A 20,530-nucleotide genomic window follows, 5' to 3' on the forward strand; every position below is an offset into this window, starting at 1 on the left:
GCCATATTGTTGCAAATTCAATGTAATGGAACTTGGGGTCTATGTATCTATATAGTGGAAAATTAAATAGGATCTGTAAATAGACAGCTAGCTTTGAAGAGGGATGGCAGTGCAATGGTGTCTGCTAATATAATTCTAAATTACACTTTTTGAGACACATTAGTATCTAGAAATTACTGCCTAAACTTACCTATGAACCTTGAAAATTGTCAGGGTATAACAATGATGAGTACTACTTTAAAACTATGCTAATGTGCTCAGGTTCAAATAATCTTCACAATTTTAAGAAGACCTGAATTGACAGGACCAGATTTTGACAGGACTTCAAGACATCAAGGAGAGAGATCAATCATTCCATATTTTTCCTTAGAAATAAGTACAGTAACCACTTACTATTGTTTCTGGCAGCTATTATCTTTTTTTAAACAAGCTATTTTTTATTTTTTCCCTTTATTCCTTTTGTTGCTTTTGTTGGGATGAGTGGGGGCCACACATACTAGGTTTTGGTGTTTATATAATTGGTTGTGTTGCTTGCCAGGTATTGCATATCTAACTTTGGTGCTCATATATTCAATAGAAATGCTCATCAGGGATCACGCACTTTATTTGTGGTATTTGCACATGTGCTCATTCAGGGTTATACTCATTTAGTTGTACCACAGCATATTATGGATGTAGTACTTGTCAGGGTTACTGTGTGGTTCATACACACTATTCACAGGGGGAGAAGGAACGCACTTTTACACATATACTCACAAACAGATACAAACACACCCTATATCCATTTCACTGGGGTTCCCTATCAACTCTCTTTCAAAAAGATATCTGGGGGCTAGAGTGATAGCAGAGCGAGTAGGGTGTTTGCCTTGCACACAGCCAACCCAACCGACCCCAGGTTCGATTCCCAGCATCCCATACGGTCCCCTGAGCACCACCAGGAGTAATTCCTGAGTGCAGAGCCAGGAATAACCCCTGTGCATCGCCAGGTGTGACCCAAAAAGCAAAAATAAAATAAAATAAAAAAGATATCTGGAATATCAGAGCTTTTTCATCTCCACTGCCTTCACTTATTTAATCAGTTTAATCACTATATTGATTCAAGACACTAGCACTTTCACCTTTACTACCAAAGTAGCATCTGTTAAAGGTTTAAAATTCAACTGAGTCAAATTTAAATATCCTGTCAAGTTCTATTAAGTAATACATAAATTAGAATCAGGTTACATGCAATATGGCAGGTGTACAGGAGCTCGAAAAAAATTATACAAGGAAACGCATGTTATATAGGCAGAAGTGAGCAAGAACCCAGAAGTTGTATTATGCAAAACTGGGTTGGTTATTACAAGGTTATTTTCCTTAGAGATGGAGCATGGTATTATCAGGACAATTACCAAACTAGTGACAATCTGGATATTCATGATTGATGGGTTTAAGATTCCACTTCTGAGAAATCAGAAACTAAAATTCTTGTTTAGGGTTAGTGATATGGGGTTGTCTGGCTGTCCTGTATTTTTTTAATTGAATCACCATGAGATACACATTTACAATCATAATTTGGAGCCCAAAAACACACTGCAGAAAACCCTTCTGCACTTCTATGTTCATTGCAGCATTATTCACAATAGCCAGAATCTGGAAACAGCATGAGTGCCTGAGAATAGACAACTGGATAAAGAAACTCTGGTACATCAACACAGTGGAATACTATACAGCCACCAGGAAAAAATGAAGTCATGGAATTCACTTATAAATGGATGGACATGTAAAATAGCATGCTGAGTGAAATACATCAGAAGGAGAGAGACAAACACAGAATGATTTGACTCATTTGTGGGATATAAGAAAACATATTATGAGACTAATTCCCAAGAACAGTAGAAACAAGAGCCAGGAAGACTGGCCCACAGCTGGTAGCTTGTTATAAGTGGTGGGGAGAGGACGCAGTTAAGATAGATAAGGGACCACTATGACAGTTACAGTTGGCTATTTTGTCGTTATCACCTTCTAATCTGTCACATTAACTACTCATCTCTTTCCATCCATTTATGCAGAGCGACTAGAACATATTATTATATTCTTTTATGCAACTCTTCCAATGGTTTCCAACTTCTCAGAAAATCATAGCATCTTAATGATTCTCATAATATTTAAGATTACTTACAGTAACTTTATATGCTTTAGATTAATCTGTCTTGCCTTTTTACCCAGAAAACTGAGAACTTCACTCCCAGTTTCCAGGAATGTTGTTGACTGGTAGATATCTGCTGAGTCCTTGCTCAGGAGTTGCCAAAAGATTAAATGAGCCAACCAACTGCTGTAAGATCATGGTCACTCTCTGAGAATGGCCTTTACCTAAAGATTAGTTAAGGTTGAAGTCGAAAGCCTGGTCTCCTAAATTAAGGAGATAAAATAATTGTGAAGGGTTATCTGATCTACATAGCTCACTTGGAGATTAGTTAAAACCTTTGCTGTGATTGCAACATAGTTCAGATCTGGTAGTTCCTGTTTATTTCACTTTTCTTACATATTTTCCTGACAATGATCCTAAATACCCCTCCCCCCTCCCCCTCTACCTCCTCCACTCCCTGGAATATTGTTTTAGGAGTAATAAATTGAGAAACTTTGAAAACCATTTAATATGAGATCGAGCTATAAAAGAGTTAACTTAGATTTACTTTTAGTTGTAAGCATGTATCAGTATGTGGTTATTTTAGAACTGCAGACCAAGGCAGATACACTGAGTTTTAATATGTGGTAAATTTTGCAAGAAAAAACCAATTTTGAGTTTGAATGCCTAAAATAACTCAAATAAACAAATAAAATATTGATACTTTAACTATGTGCTTAATGGGATAAGTAGATGACTCAAAAGCAATCAGATTTTTAAAAAAATATCTTAAGGCATAGTGATTTACAGAGTCATTCATAAGAGAATATCAGGCATATAATATTTCAATACCAATCTGACTACAAATGTCAACTTCTCTCCACCAATGTCCCTGGGCTCCATCCCAGCTCCTACACAAGCCTGCCTCTTTGACAGACACATTTTTGTTTATTATAGTTTATAGAAATAATAAGGACAGGGAAGGAAGAAAAGTATTGGAGGATAAGACCTGACCAGGAGGTAATGGGGCAGGAGTCAGGACCCTCTGGAACATTGGTGGTGTAGAAGTGAGGTATATGTATGTATGTATAGTCAAGAGCACTGTAAGCATGAGTAAGCATAATAAACAAACTTAAGAATATGCCTGTCAAAGAGGCAGGCTGGGGTAGTAGCTGGGATGGTGCCCAGGGACATTAGTGGAGAGAAGTTGACATTTGTAATTTTAAAAGTTTGTAAAAACTTGGGAAATGCTCTTAACTTGAAGCTATGTGAATGAAAAAAGATACACACATTCTGTATTTATCCCTTGTTGAGTAGAAATTTTTTTTCCAACTGACAACACTTTCGACGGATTATTTCCTTCTAAAATATTTTTCTTTCAACAATAAAATATCGAAAAGACATTATCCATATGTTTTGCTCATTTTAAGGTAACTGTTATAATCTTGAACATGACTCTTCATATGTTTTTATAAAGGAATTAGAATGGCTCATTGAAACTTTTACTGAAATACAATACAGTAGTAGATTAAAAAATTGTCCCACTTTGGAATGATTTCCAAGAATGTTAGGTCTTTTAGACAATCTAAAGTCCTAGGTGCTCACCTAAACTCTATCTGCTCTAGCAAAAGCGGTAAAAATACTTTACTTAGTAAACAACCACAGGAATTTTGCCTCAAGGTCACTGGATGAGTAAGGCTCAAAGACTTCACGGTAAAAGGCTGTACTTCTTCATTTACTAGTTATTGCCACATAATATGAGCAGTATTAAACCAGAAATACAGCTCATGACTTTATCTTGTAAAAATGGTTCAGAACAAATGCCAGAGTGAAGCACTAGAAAAATAAAATACTTGTATTGTATGTGTCTTCATTTCCATTCAGTAATATTTAAAGAAAAAATATCAGTAACCAGAAAGTTCAAGGATTAAGGTAAATGCCTTACATTCATCCAGCTCCCATTTGATACACAACATTGCATGGTCCCCTCCCTCAAGTATCATTGAGTGTAGTCTGGAAGCCCCTGAGCACCAAAGGATGCTTCTGAGCATCATTGCAGCATCCTTCACCTCCACAGTTGATCAAGAATCACCTGGTGTGACCTTTAGAAGGAAGGAAGGAGGGGCCGGAGCGATAGCACAGCGGGTAGGGCGTTTGCCTTGCACGCAGCCGACCCGGGTTCGATCCCCGGCATCCCATATGGTCCCCCAAGCACCGCCAGGAGTAATTCCTGAGTGCAGAGCCAGGAGTAACCCCTGAGCATCGCTGGGTGTGACCCAAAAAGCAAAAAAAAAAAAAGAAGGAAGGAAGGAAGGAAGGAAGGAAGGAAGGAAGGAAGGAAGGAAGGAAGGAAGGAAGGAAGGAAGGAAGGAAGGAAGGAAGGAAGGAAGGAAGGAAGGAAGGAAGGGAGGGAGGGTCATACCCGGCAGTGCACAGAGGTCATTCCTGGCTCTGCAGTCAGGAACTACCCCTGGCGTGCTCAGGGGACCATATAGGATGCTGGGAATTGAACCCGGGTTGGCTGAGTGCAAGGCAAATGCCTTACCTATTGTGCTATCACTCCAGCCCCTGTTTGGGAAGTTTTATTTAGGACACAGGATAAAGCTAGAACAATCATATAAAATGAATAGTCACTAAGGGGTTTACTAGGTAATCTGCTAGGTAATAACACCACTGAGACAGAGATGCTCAATTGAAATATCAACATGGTAGAGATTTGGGGAGACAAAATGAAATACTGTGAGAATTCTTGGTTTTGATTGACCTATTCAGGTCAACTATCATCTGAAGTTCCTCCATCCAAAATTAAAAATCTCCTCAAATGCACAAAGGACCTTACCAATTATTGCTATTATGATCATGTGTGTGTTTGTGGGGAAGACTGCTATACAGTGCATGTGAGGACACATCACCCTGCAGAATTTCTTCTCTTAATCAAACTCCACCTGTTGGCCAATTTCCTCCAGTATACACAACCATCCATTATTATTAAAACTTTAACCTAATAGAAAAAAAACTAACATTTACCTTAGGTACAGCCAAATAGATAGAAAGAGAGACTATGAAAGCAAAGAAAGGGCAGAGGCCTTAGGGTTCTGCAGTCCTTGATTTGCTTTGCCAGCCACAGAAGCTGATATCCTAAACAAGTTAGGAATATTGAATCTGCCTTTTACCTCGAGCAAGGGAATTAATCCGATTTAATATATCGTCTCTCTAAGGTTATTTTTTGGGGGAGGGGGTCACACCCGGCAATGCACAGGGGCTACTCCTGGCTTTGCACTCATGAATTATGCCTGGTGGTTCTTGGGGGACCATACGGGATGCTGGAAATTGAACCCGGGTCATCCGTGTGCAAGGCAAATGCCCTACCTGCTGTGCTATCGATCCAGCTTCTTCTAAGGCTGTTTTGAACTGCTGTTTCATTCTAAATCATCTCTGGATCCAAAGCTTTGAGCTTTTGGGTCTTTTAAAAAAATGGTCATTGTGTAAAAGGAAATAATGTTAATGTCTAAAAGTTCCGATGAGGGCAATGGCAAGTGTTGGAAGCAATGCGAATGTCAAACAGTAGGAAAATGAGGAGAAAGATAAGGAGAAAAGACAAAGGATACAAAAAGGAATTAAAGGATGTAAGAAATGCCCTTAAATATGATTGGGGGTAGAAAGGAAACTGGATGGCCAAGAAAAACAGACCCTTGAAGCCACTCAGATCCCATTCCACAGAATTTGTTAAAATACACAACTTTCTAAGTACCAGTGATTAATTTAGTCAAAAAGAACAGGTGGACCTCATCCAGGAATAATTTCATATAGAGGGACAGTAGAGCCCAGGATGCAGCACAAGTAAAAGCATCTAATGATAAAATATGGACTTGCTCTTACTGGTGCACCATATGAGGTAGTAGGGAACACGTAGGTGGAAAGGACAGTGGAAGATCAAATCAGGAAACTGATAGTGGCAAAATAATGAAATAACTAAACTATAACTCTCATATTTTACCAAGTAACAATTATTTTAAAGTTGAAGTATTCATGTTAAAATAGTAATGTGTATATAAATCAGGTATAATTTATTACTCAAGCTTACGTATACTCATTCAGAAATAACTTTAGTGATGGGTTGGAGCAATAAATAGATGGCGAACTTGCCTTGTAGTGAACCCAGGTTCAATCCTTGGCACCATGTATGATCCCCCAAGCCTCTCCAAGGCCAGGATTGATCATCCCTGAGCACAGAGCCAGGAAAAAGTCCTGAACACAACCACTATGGCCCACAAACAAACAAACAAACAACAAACAAAGAAATCACTTTGGTGGTTCTATTCAACATTCACGAGCTTATTTAAGTATACTTTCTAGTGTGAGACACAGCCAGCCTTAGTCTTATAGAAGTGTGCAAACCACTTAGGTTGCTGAGGAAAGCAAATAAAGGAAAAAACATGATCCAAGTTTTTAATAAAAGTTCAAGGTGGAAACAGTCCTTCCAGAACAACTACTTGCTGGTCTGCAGTGGTGACTCTATGTGATCCAAAGGTAACAGAGGAAGAAATCTTTCAGTCTCTTAAAATGAAAACAGGGCCAGAGTGATGGTACAGTGGGTAAGGCACTTGCCATTCCTGTGGCCAACCCAGGTTTGATCCACGGCATCCGATATGGTCCCCCGGAGTACCAACAGAAATCATTTCTGAGTGTAGAGCCAGGAATAACACTCGAGCATTGCCAGGTGTGGCCCCAAAACAAAACAATATAGAAAAAAGAAAAGGACCCAATATAAAAGCACTTGTGCTACGCCCAACAAGACATAATGTCTAACCTAACTTCAGTTCCAACACTTCTTTGGTTTCAAACTCCCCAAGAAATGTAATCTCAACTGGTCAGTATGACATTTTCTGGTCAGTACCAATGAAGTAAAACAGTGGTGTTAACCTGCCACAAGACTTTTATCACCTCCTCACAGGGAAATTCCTTAAACAGAAAAAAACTATGTGTTCCTTTATCTCACCCTTTCTGCCTTCTAATTTCTACAGCTTTTCAGAAAACTTTGTACTTTTTATATTGGTTACCACCCAACACAGACACATACTTATACATATATACTTATATGCATATATATGTACACATATACATATTTTTGGGCCACACTCAACAATTCTCTGGGCTTACTTGTGACTGTCTGCTCAGGGATCTCTACTAGTGGTGTGTGGCGGACCAAGTGGTGCCAGGTTGAACCTCAGTGAACGACATGTAAGGGAAGGACCTTACCCAGTGTATTTTCTCTCAGGCCTGACTCATGAATCTTCATAAAATAAATTAGATCTTTGAAATTAAATTGGTTAAATACACCTTATTTAATAGGTGTAAATGTTAATGTAGTCATTTGCTCTTTCTGCTGGGATAGCAACCATAGTTTGGAATAAGCAAATTATGACTCTGATCTATAAAACTTGGCTCTTTGTCTTTTGCTTCACATTTTGAAAACTTGGTTTCCAAAATGATGTCGAGAAGAATAAGATTCTTTTTCCTCTATCCATTTCTGAAATTCAAGCTGAGCACCTTATAAATTAATTAAAAACCAGATTAAGGAGACAGGAGAGATAGTTCAGCAGACAGGGTGCTTGCCTTGCATTCTGCTGATCTTTGTTCAATCCCCAGTATCCCATATGGTCCCCCAAGCATCATCAGGAATGATCTCTGAGCACAGAGCCAAGAGTAATCCCTGATTGCCACTGGGTGTGGCCCAAGAACTAAAAATTAAAACCCAAACTAAAACGCACGGTGAGGAGTAGAAATTTATTAACATATGCACTATGCAAACAGAGGAGAGCACTCAGTGTTCAGTAACTAAGTAAGTGGTTAGAATTTGGGCTTATAGAGTACCTTTACAATGAATAATAAATTTGCAGAGCTGTGATAATATGAAGGGAGGCAAAGAGAAAAAGTTTTAAATTTCCAAGGGCAACAAACTGTGAGGAGGTAAATATATGATAAGAACTAATAGAAGATAAGGGTTATCTGAGCAGATTGATGTTATTGTTGATTTTACTTGCCATAAAATTTGCCAGGAATTGATGGAAGTCTGAATTTCTCTGTTTATGCTCTCAGTAAGATAAGAAAAGCTCCAGCTCCACGAAGGCATAATTTTCATCTGCTGATTTTCTAATGAAAATCATTTGATAATAAGCTTATGTGCAAAGTGACATGTTTTGATGTGACATACTCTGCTACCTTTCACTGGGAACAGAAGTAAAGGAGAATGAGTTTCTCTGTACCCAGGTGACAGTGTTCTTAAGTAACTTCTCCTTGAAAGTTATTCCACCTAAATCAAATATCTATTTTATCAAAGAGCAATGGAAAAGTGATCATTTGCAACTGAAAGTCAATAGAGACTTGAGAAATGTCATTGATTTCCAAGTTAGAGCTAGTTGTTTAAGGCAGACTACCTTAAAGATTTTGTCATTTGAAAGTCTATATAACAATTTTTCTAAATGAATAAAGTAGGGGCCAAAAAGATAGCACAACAGGGTGAACTCATGCTCTCCATGCGGGAGACTGTTTTGATCCCTGGCATGGCATGGTTTCCTAAACACTGCTAGTGTAACACCAAAACACATATAAATAAATATTAAGAAACCAAAATATTTTAGATTAGAAACAAGTTACATCAAGACACAGTTAATAAAGCATTTACACTTATAGAAATAAATGTGTGGCTTTTATTAGTGCATTAAATAGGAAGATCTAAAAAGTGGGCTACATGACTAATATTAAAATATTGTGATACGTATGTAATATTTTCAATAATTTCTATATGATATGACAATGTCTATGATTCTTGTTGATGACAGTCATAGGTACTACTAAGAGTAATGTGGTTTGTTACTTACATTTATAATGGACATAAATTATAGTTTTAGTTACAGACTGTTGAAAATTAAGAGGTATTTTTTTTCTTTTTAAGATCACAAGTCCTCCTGAATTCTATTAGTTGAACCTTAGTCAAGAACTCACAGTCTAGGGGGTGTGGTGCTGCAAGCAGGTCAACCTGTGCCCGTGGGGCAAGTGCATCAGCAGTCCGATAGTGCCTTCAGGCTCCCTGATACCCCCAAATTGCTGCTGTGCGCTTGGTCAGATCCCAACAACTCAGGACCAAGTTTCCCAAGAAGCTATATGGCCAAAAGTTGGGTATGTAAGAGCCACACCCACAAACCACCTCTGGCTCAACTATACAAGCTCATTTATCAGCCTTGTTTCAGAGACACATAAATAAATCTCAAAAGAAATCAAAAGTCACAGTTAATATCGGATCTGTGCAAGGCTGAACACACCAGGGTAAACCAGAGAGTGGCAGGTCAGCCTGATACCTGCCCAAGCAGAGCCCCTGGCAGCCACTTGTTCCCATAATAGAAAATCACTGCCATGACCCTGGCCAGACTTTACCATTTCAGGACTGACCTCATCAGGATATTAAACTGTTGAAAATTCAGATATGCGAGTATTTTGACTGAAAACTTCAGGATTTCTGAGAGTTGGGATGGGCTACCTTCCCACACTACCCTACAATCCTGAAAGCACTAGCAGTCACCCCCACAAACCAACTCCAGTGCCACCATGCAGTTCTTCTACTGGCCTTGATTCAGAAACCCATAATAAATCTCGAAAGAGAGCAAAAGCCACAGTTATTCTTGGACCCACACAAGGCTGAACAGACCAGGGTAAATTGGAGGGGAGCAAGTCAGCCTGGTGCCCACCAAGCAGAGCCCCCAGCAGCAGCTTGCTTCTACAATCCAAAATTGCCACCATGTACCTGGCTAGACTCCACTGTATTGAGATGAACCTCAATGAGATACTAACCTGCTGAAAATTTGGGTATGTGGGGTTTTTTAAATTTTTTTAATTTTTTTATTTTTAAATTTTATTGAGTCACCATGAGATAGTTACAAGCTATCATGTTTGGGTTACAACCTCACAATGATTAAACACCCATCCCTCTACCAGTGCACATTCACCACCACCAATATCCCAGGTATACCCCCCCTTTCCCACCCTCCCCCTGCCTCTGTGGGTTTTGTGACTAAAATATCAAAGCTTTCTTGGGGTCAGGATAGGCTGCCTTTCCTTACCTACCTGTACATCCAGAAGCCCAAGCAGTCACATCCACATCCCAAAGTGCCACCCATTAAAAAAAGTTACTCTAGCCTTACCTTCCTGATAAAAATACTGATCACCCTCAACAAACACTATGACCTCTTAAAACCTGTATTGCAAACCATAATGCACAAATGGAAAGAAAGAAGAAAAGTGCCTGCCATAGAGGCAGGATGGGGTCTTGGAGGATGGTGGGAAGGAAACAGGGGGTATTGGTGGTGGGAAATGTACACAGGTGGAAGGATCACTATATGACTGAATCCCAATCATGAACAACTTTGTAATGGTCTATCTTATGGATATTCAATAAAAAATAAAAATAAATTTTCAAAGATAACTCCCAGTCTAAAAAAATATCAGTAGTTTTATTGTATACCTCACACACTGAGTCTCCTATTGTATCCTGAGAAAAATAACATTATATATCAAAGTATATGCTCAGAGATATTAACAAAGTCTTTCCAGACAGGTTCCCTCTTCAAATCATAGAAAACAGTCAAGAGACTGTCAGTGGCTGGCAGGCCTGGAACTTGCATATCTATTATGAATTTTTATTCATAAATTTCTGCTTTCCCCAGTTGCTGAAATCTCTACATCACTTTCACTTTAAAAAATATATTACAGTAATCATAACTTCAGACTTTATTTCCCTCCAGGGAATCTTTCTAAAATCTATCTTTAACATGGTTGTAAATTAGAGGAATTTCCACAGAACACAGGTGCTCTGTACTTGCACCAAGAGCTATTGGCTTTGAATTTTTCATTCAGAACATGAAGCAATCGAAACTAATGAGGTTGACTTAGGCTCACACTAATACAAACTATTCAAAAAATGTTTATCCTCATGCAAAAGATTGTGGTGACTGATAATGAATGCTAGATTTTACCTTCTCTTTCTAAATATTCTTTTTCTGCTCACAAATTAAAATGGAATATTCACCATGTGTATACATTACAATCTCATTTTTGAAATATTTTAAGGGGGCACATTCCATTGGAAGTAAACATAGTTTCAAAGTCCTGTTTATCCATAGGTAATACTGAAGGAATTGACCATTAATTAGGGTTCTGATAAGAAATTGAAAAATTGGGGCTGGAGCAATAGCACAGCGGGTAGGGCGTTTGCCTTGCACGCGGCACACCTGGGTTCTATTCCCAGCATCCCATTTGGTTCCCTGAGCACCGCCAGGGGTGATTCCTGAGTGCAGAGTCAGGAGTAACCCCTGTGCATCTCCAGGTGTGACCCAAAAAGCGAAAAAAAAATATTGAAAAATTGACTAAGGTTTTTAAAAATATACTTCTTAAGAAGAAAATATCTGCAAAGGTATGGGCAGGGTTAAGAGAACCAATATGGTGTGCTGAAGCACCCAGGGAGGAGCAATGGTGAAAGCCATTACTTAGCCTGACAAAACATGGGAGGAAATAGTACTAAAGAATCACAGCTGAAAACTGGAGTTATGTAAGGTGGAAGGACAGAAGGTAGCATTAAAGGAGGCAACCAAGACCATGTCTTGATCTGAGAAGGGGTGACAGGGGCAATATTGAGGTTGACTGAATAAACACCCAGGCCCACTCAACCAACCCTCACTCCCATAGCCGCAAAAAAACAGAAACTAAGAGGCAAAAGTGCTCAGGCTCTGCATTTCAAGGGGTCAGAGCAGGATAGAGAAGGATGAAAAATCACTGTGGAGGAAGGAAAAATGGAGAAGAACCAGCACATGCCCTCAGTCCTTTTAAGCACTGTTTATACAAAAACAAGCTGAGAAAATTGAAGGCAGTTATCTGGTTTACAATTCAAGTCCCTTTTAAGATGATTCTTTTAAGGAAGGTTTTGTTTGCCTGGTGTTCCCGGTCCATACTGATCAAATTGTGTAGATAATTGTTTATTTACCTTACCATTTTACTTTTCCTTCCTGTTTTGAACCAGTGGGAATGCCTGGAGCGGCAACTCCTAAGTGAAACTGATTCGAAGTTAATTGTTTATTCGGTCAAAGGAGAGTACTGCCTGTTTTTTTTCCTTTTTAATCATTCTTGTTGTTCAAATTCTGTCTTGAAACATTGAAAGTTAAAGGGATGATTTAGAGAAGAGCCTGAACTTTAAGTTGCCTAGAGCCACATGATTCAGAGGGTTCTCTGACTCTTGTCTATTTAGGTGAAGAGAGGAGTAAACACGTTTATAAATGTCAGACATGGCCCCTGTAGGGGCTATTGTTGCAGACAGAGCCATAACTTAAAAATTATCTAAAGGGCTTGACTCAATATAATTACTGACCAGGAGTCTGAAAAAAACTGACACTGATGTGCTTGGAAAGCCTTACATTTCCCTAATTCTGTCTCTGCACACAAGAAATCTTTAAAGTGGCCCGAGTATCACTATAAAAACTTCAATTTCAACCACTGAGCAGCTGAGATGTCATGACTATCCCACATCACTACTCTACATGCAATATCTTAATTGAACTTAAGTCACCTGTTATTTGTTACAAAATTTAAGGACATATATTTATATTTCTTCTTGAATCTGGGACACTTTTGAGAAATCAATTTAGTACACATCTGTTATATCTCAGTGATAGCATTACCAGCTATCATCATGACCATCAGTGTCGCTCTTTCCCACAGAGACACTATAATTCAAAGTACTATTCTGATTGTGTTCTATGCTTTCCCCAGCCACTCTTCACTCTCACTGGTGCTAAAAAGGTCCATTCTACTTCTTCAGTCTGCATTAAAGATAACATAAAGGTACATAAAAAAAATTAAAAGAAAACTAGAATGTGTCAAATAAAAAGTATCAGAAATGTATACCAATTTTTTCCTGAGATTAGATTCTCCCAGAAACAGATGAGAACTAAGGCAACCTGGAAAGGGATAGCAAAATTGAAACCAAATGGAAGAACGGGAGGAATAATTTCTCTCATAACAACTAGATATCTGAATAAAAGAGCAAACCCTTTCATTATCCTTAATCAACTCATAATCTATGCAATGTGCACGTTTTAATAATAATAGACATCTTTAAATTCTCCCCAATTCACCCCTGACTAAAAGGTGGGGATGGGAAATATGAAAGAAGTTAACCCCCTGAATTGAACAACAATGGTTAAGAATATCCTCATTGATCTGTTCTTATATGTGACCCGCACACACACACACACACACACTTCTTTTTGCTTAAACCACTACTGCTTAGAATTATCAGTTATGAGCATCTGAACTTATTCCTTCTGTGTAGTTCTTAGAATGTATGTAGAATAGCTCAACGAGGATACACCCAACTTTCTAATACAACTCTTGGGTACTCTGACACATTTCCAATGATATCTATTTATGAGAACTTAGTCACACTGAGCAAGAAAGACTGAGAAATTAGGGACCAGAGCAATAGTACAGCAGGTAGGGCGCTTCTCTTGCACACATCCCACCCAGTTTTTGTCCCTGGCATCCCATATGGTCCCTTCAGGACTGCCAGTAGTGATTCCCGAGTGCAGAGCCAGGAACAACCCTTGAGTACTGCTGGTTGTGGCCCCAAAACAACAATAAAAAGACTGAGAAATCAGTCCTTATTCTGAACAGCAAGAGTTTTTAGCTTCATTTCTAAGAGAAAACAGATACTAAGTGATAACTATCTTTTCCATAAAGTAAGAGTGATCTTTTATTTTATTAAATATAACAGGTCCACAATGGGGTTGCACTGTTAAGTGTCATATGACTAAACAGATGAGTTAATTATAACTTCACAATTTCAGTTATCCCACAAATGGAATCTTAAACTAGTAAATCAGGAATCATCTGAGCAGATTTGTTAAATAATCTGCCTAACTGGTGCTCTGTTTGCATATAAATTTAGCGATGCTCTTTTTTGAGCAAAGGAATTTGCATTTTTTTTTTTTTTTTTTTTGCTTTTTGGGTCACACCCGGCGATGCACAGGGGTCACTCCTGGCTCAAGCACTCAGGAATCACCCCTGGCGGTGCTCAGGGGACCATATGGGATGCTGGGATTTGAACCCGGGTCGGCCGCGTGCAAGGCAAACGCCCTACCCGCTGTGCTATCGCTCCAGCCCCAGAAATTTGCATTTTTATTTTGCACTGATCATGGTAATTTTTAATCTGTCCCTGACCAGGATCCACTCTGAATAAATGTTTATCCCATGATTCCACTATAGGTATTATACCTCCTAGTGCACATATTATAAACTCCTATATTAAAATTGCCTATTTATATATATTGTTCTATAATATGGGTTACTATTTTTAGTATACTACAATTTTCTTTTTTGTAGTATTTTTGATAATTCCATTAGCCATTTGGTTATAACAAGCAATATAGAACAAATTATTTGTGCTTACTAAGGGGGCAGGTATGGAAGGTGGTTGGGATATTGATGACATAGAGAGGGAAGATTCCTCTGGTGGTGGGATTATTGTTGGAACATTGAATGCCCAGCCATCTCAACTGTTATGGACAACTTTGTAAACCATGGTGTTCAAATAAAGAGGAAATAAATAACTTAACATCAAAAACACAAAATGGGCCAGAGAGACAATATAGTGTGTAAGGCATTTGCATTAGCAAGCTGCTCTGGCATCCTAGATGGTCCCCTGAGCACAGCCAGTAGTGAATCCTGAGTGCAGAGCCAGAAATAAGCCCTGAGTATTGCTGGGTATAGCCCGAAAACAAAAACACTAAATGTGGGGCATAAAGAAACATAGTGAGGAAATAACTAATGTCCATAGGCAATATAAATTGAGAACTGCTCTTCAGTAAGAAGGTTACCATGGCAGGGAGGATGGAGGATAGGGCAGAGGAAGAGGGAATTGGATGGAGAAGGGGGGAAACAACACTGGGATAATGGTAGAGGGAAGTAGATACTCTGGTGCTAGAATATTTTATGTGTAAAACCTTAACACTAGCAGTACTGTAAATCAAAGTTCCTAAAATAAATTCAATAATTTTTTAAAAAATTAATAAAAGCACTAAGCTGAAATGACATAATCAAAATCTGAAGTACAGCAGTAAAGAATAGAACTAGAACTACAGAAAATCAAGTCAGTAATATGAAATCGAAATTTGATTACTTTTTTAGAATTCAGAGAAAATGGCCAGATATATGAAAACAATTATAGAGGACACTGAACAAGATAACCCAGTAACACAATTATAGGTATTTCTCAGGAAGAAATCACTTAAAACAGATGCAATATTTGAAGTTAGAGTAGAAAAAAATGTCCTTTAATTTGAGAAGGGGATTAATAAAAACCCAAAATTCAAACACCATAGGTTAAAATAATTTATAAAACACACATATTCTCACAAAATTGTTTAATTTAAAGGAAAAATCATTGTTTCCTAGGACTATTGTTAAAAGAAAAATATCTTTTAAAAATATATTATATAGAACTGCCAAATATAATATTTTTCAGATTGCAAATAACATAAACCCAATGAAATTAATGAAAGGAAAGTTTTTCATTTATGAGATGAGCTTAACATCTCCTTAACATATACAATAAAGAATATGTAAGGCTATTACAAATAATTTATAAAGACGAGTATAAAAAGGGACTCATTCTTCCATCCAGTAAAACGACTTATTCAAGCAACATAAACAAGTAAATCGATGTGTCATTGATGGCAATGTGGCAATAAGCAGGTCAATATAACAGAAACAACAGACCTAACCCAGAGCTCAGTATTTGTTAGATGAGCTAAAACAAATCTGTGTAAATGGAAGGAATTTTCAGCAGTCAATTCAGTTACCATTGGTTAACTATTCAGGGAGGGTGTAAGGTCGATTTAGAGCCTTGCCCTGTAGTATCGAGTAAAATACATACCAGAAAATTAGGATTAGGCGATCATATTAAAAAAACATTGCAAGCTACAACACCCAAAAGGAGAGAGAACAAAAAGGGAACGCCCAGCCACAGAGGCAGGGTGGGGGTGGTGGGAGGGATACTGAGAAAACTGGTGGAGGAGAATGGGCACTGGTGGAGGGATGGACAAAGGATCACTGTATGACTGAAATGCAAACATGAAAGTTCATAAGTTTGTAACTGTACCTCATGGTGATTCACTAATAAAAAATTTTTAAAAAGACCTATGGAGAAAAACAAACATTAAAAAAATAAAGATGGCTGGAGGAATCAGTCGGGATGGGAGATGTGTGCCGAAAGTAGATAATGGACCAAACACAGACCTCTCTGTGTCTGTGTTGCAAGCCATTATGCCCAAAACTAGAGAGAGAGTATGGGGAATAATGTCTGCCATGGAGGGAGGGGTAGGGTGGGAAAGGGTATATACTGGGGATATTGGTGGTGGGGAATGTGCACTGGTAGAGGGATGGGTGTTTGATCATTGTGTGATTGTAACCCATATGAAAGCTTATAACTATCTCACGGTGATTCAATAAAAAAAGAAAAAATAATAAATCATCAAAAATAATAAACCACCAAAAGAAAATAGCTTTATGTGTTGGGTCTCTAAACAAAAACAATGAAAGAAATTGCTAAGAAAAGATACAAGCATGTAAATTTAAATTTTCTGCAAATTGAAAATGTCATAAACCACACCAGGTGTAAGGACACTGAATAAGAAAAAAATAAAATAAAATAAAATCTCTGCAGTGAAAATACCAAACAGTTTTAATGTTTTGTTTTTTTTTTGTTTGCCTTTTGGGTCACACCCGGCAATGCACAGGGGTCACTCCTGGCTCTGCACTCAGGAATTACTCCTGGCGGTGCTCAGGGGACCATATGGGATGCTGGGATTTGAACCTGGGTCGGCCGCGTGCAAGGCAAACGCCCTACCCGCTGTGCTATCGCTCCAGCCCCAGTTTTAATGTTTTAAGGTACTTAGAAATCAACTACAGAAAGACATGACTGTTAATTCCTGAGAATAGAAATGGTTAAGGAATATATGAAAAGTAAGCTTCATCAATAATCAAAGAAATGGTAGTTACAATAGTAACACAATGCTTACTTTTCACCTTTCAAGTGAAAACCTTTACTTGCTTAATACTGCAGCGGGGTGTGGGGTGTAAGAAGCCTGACACGCTGGAGGTGTACAGAAGTATAGCAGAGTGGATAAGGGAAATGCACATTATGTGGACAAAAGAATCAGCATAACTACAGGTCCTTGTACTGAACCACCTGCTCATTGATTGAGAACTGCCAAGAGGGATCCTAGGACCTCCCGAGAATCCCCTGGGATACTTACACACCCAAAAAGGAGAACAGCCATAGTTAGATGACCTATAAATTTATATGCTCTCCTGGGCAAGTAACTTGGTAATTACAATCAAAGAGTTTTAAAACTGCTACTTCTCGGGGCTGGAGTGATAGCACAGCGGGTAGGGCATTTGCCTTGCACGCAGCCGACCTGGGTTCAAATCCCAGCATCCCATATGGTCCCCTGAGCACCGCCAGGGGTGATTCCTGAGTGCATGAGCCAGGAGTGACCCCTGTGCATTGCTGGGTGTGACCCAAAAAGCAAAAAAAAAAAAACAAAACAAAACAAAAAACTGCTACTTCTCTCTTATCTCATACATCTAATTTTAAGGATTCTATCTCAAGAAAATTCTAAGAAATATGTATAATATTTTACGTGCAAAACATTTATCTCCATACAATGTACTGTACTTAAAAATTGGAAAACAGGGGCCAGAGCAATAGCACGGTGAAAATGAGTAAATGCTTACTGCTGATAATGATTAAGTAAATTACAGTTCACAACACATGCAGCTCTTGAATATTAAAATATAAATGCATGTCAGTTATCTAAGTATTATTCACTCACTGGCTGAACCCTCACTGCAAAGTACTGGATATCTTACCTTGGTCCTTCCATATGCCCCTGCCACATTTTCCTGGGATATTTGGTCCTCTGAAGGTTGACTTATGTGGACTGTATCAATGCACTCCCTTCTCTTCCTGGCTTAGGTCAATTGAGAGAGTCAAGCAGCAGACTGGAGGGAGAGAGAAGAGAAAATTGAGAATTTATTATGATTTTTGAACCAGACCCTGCAGTGTTCAAGGCTTACACCTGATTCTGCAATCAGGAATCACTTCTGGAGGAGTTCCAAGGACTACTTTGGGTGCTGGGGATGAAACCCAGATCCTCTGCATGCAAAGAAAGTGCCTTGTCTGCTGTACCATCTCTCTGCCCCCAGATTATTTGTCTCCAGCTCCAGTTTTCTACTTCTTTATGGGCCAGATGACTCCCTGAACTACAGAACACAACTTAGGTCAGGGAGTACTTTCCAAACAGCTCTCTTCTGATTTCTTCTTCCATTCCCCCATTTCTCCTTCAGGGATGTCTTCCTGCTGAAACCACCCTAGGGGTTCTGCATACAATTGTTTGGAGTTTCCTTCTGTCTTGACTATACCTTTTGGGGGGGGGGGCTTTTTGGGCCACACCCAGCAATGCACAGGGGTTACTCCTGGCTCATGCACTCAGGAATTACTCCTGGCGGAGTCGGGGGAACCATATGGGATGCTGGGAATCAAACCCGGGTCGGCTACGTGCAAGGCAAACACCCTACCCTACCTGCTGTACTATTGCACCAGCCCCCTTGACAATACCTTTTAAAATAGTTTCTTTAAGACATGCTCTCCAAATGATCTAATTAAAGTTTGCTTTTTTCCTGTTGGGACCCTGATTCAATAACTTATGAAATTCTACAGGGAGACAAGAACAGAGCAATTAATTTGCTCAAGGTCGCATAGGGGAGGAAATAATACATGTATATATTATTATCACCATAATCCCAGACCTAGACTAAAATAAAATTTGTCTTTATTACTAAAGATATAAAAATGTACAAGAGAAACAAGTCAAAGAGTCACTGTCACTGTCATCCCATTGCTCATAAATTTGTTCGAGTGGGCATCAGTAACATCTCTCATTATGAGACTTGTTTTTACTGTTTTTGGCATATCCAATATGCCACAGGTAGCTGCCAGGCTCTGCCGTGCGGGCGCGATACTCTCGGTAGCTTGCCGGGCTCTCCGAGAGGGGCGGAGGAATCGAACCTGGGTTGGCCACGTGCAAGGCAAATGCCCTACCCTCTGTGCTATCGCTCCAGCCCTCAAGTAAAAACACATATTTACACCTCTTTATTCCATTTATTATTTATATAATAAACAACCACATTTTTATCTCCAGTCAAATTCCTGCTGTGACACTCAGGGGTTTTGTTTGCTCCACTATAACTTTCATCTGGATGTCCTAAAGGCATGTGAAATTCAACATATCTAAAACTATGCTCATGGGGCTGGAGTGATAGCATAGCGGGTAGGGCGTTTGCCTTGCACGTGGCCAACCCGGGTTCGATTCCCAGCATCCCATATGGTCCCCTGAGCACCGCCAGGGGTAATTCCTGAGTGCAGATCCAGGAGTGACCCCTGTGCATCGCCGGGTGTGACCCAGAAAGCAAAAAAAAAATAAAAATAAAAATAAAAAATAAAACTATGCTCATGATCTTCAAATCATATCACTTTTACATGTTTATGTCTCTAATATATCCACAACTTCCCAGGTACACTGCCACACCAACCTCTGGACAGGACAAAATCACCTCTTTCCTCTAAGAATTCTAAACTTTGATCTCCCTGTATCTATCAATTCTTGTGCCTTTCAACCCATTATTCACATAGCAGGCAAGGAGATTTTTCAAAATGGAATTTAATTGCATGGCCTCTAGTTTAAAATCTAGTTTAAAATCTTGCAGTGACCTACACTGCCTTAAAATACAGAATTGGCCCAGCTGGCCTCAATGGCTTGGTCTCCTGCACTTTCCTTCCTATTGTCCTCTCGCTGGCTTTCCAATCAGCCACAGTTATTTTACTATAAGCCATTCAACCCATTGTATTCTCTTCTGGGGATTTGTCTACAGTATTCAAAGGTACCATCCAGAATAATTAAAACCGCTTAATGCTTTATCATTATCTCTCTGACAACATTTATCAACGTTTGTATAGCAGGTTATCTCCTGTATTAGAGCTTCTAGAAGAGTCTGTTCCAAGAAGCTCTGCAACTATGTGGTTGTATTGCATATATATACGACCTGGTATCTTACCCTATACTTGTACACAGTTATGAAATCAAATCTTTGAAACAATATGGAAAAAAGCAGAAAGCTAGACAGAATCATATTAGAAAAAGAATTATTTATATTGATTATACATTATATTTTGGATTCCACGGGACGTCAGAAGACCTCGTGGCCACCCACCAACTAGATGGTCAGATTTCTTCGTCAAATCCCTGAATGAACGATTTA

Source organism: Sorex araneus, chromosome X (assembly GCF_027595985.1).
Source record: "Sorex araneus isolate mSorAra2 chromosome X, mSorAra2.pri, whole genome shotgun sequence".
Taxonomy (NCBI): Eukaryota; Metazoa; Chordata; class Mammalia; order Eulipotyphla; family Soricidae; genus Sorex; species Sorex araneus.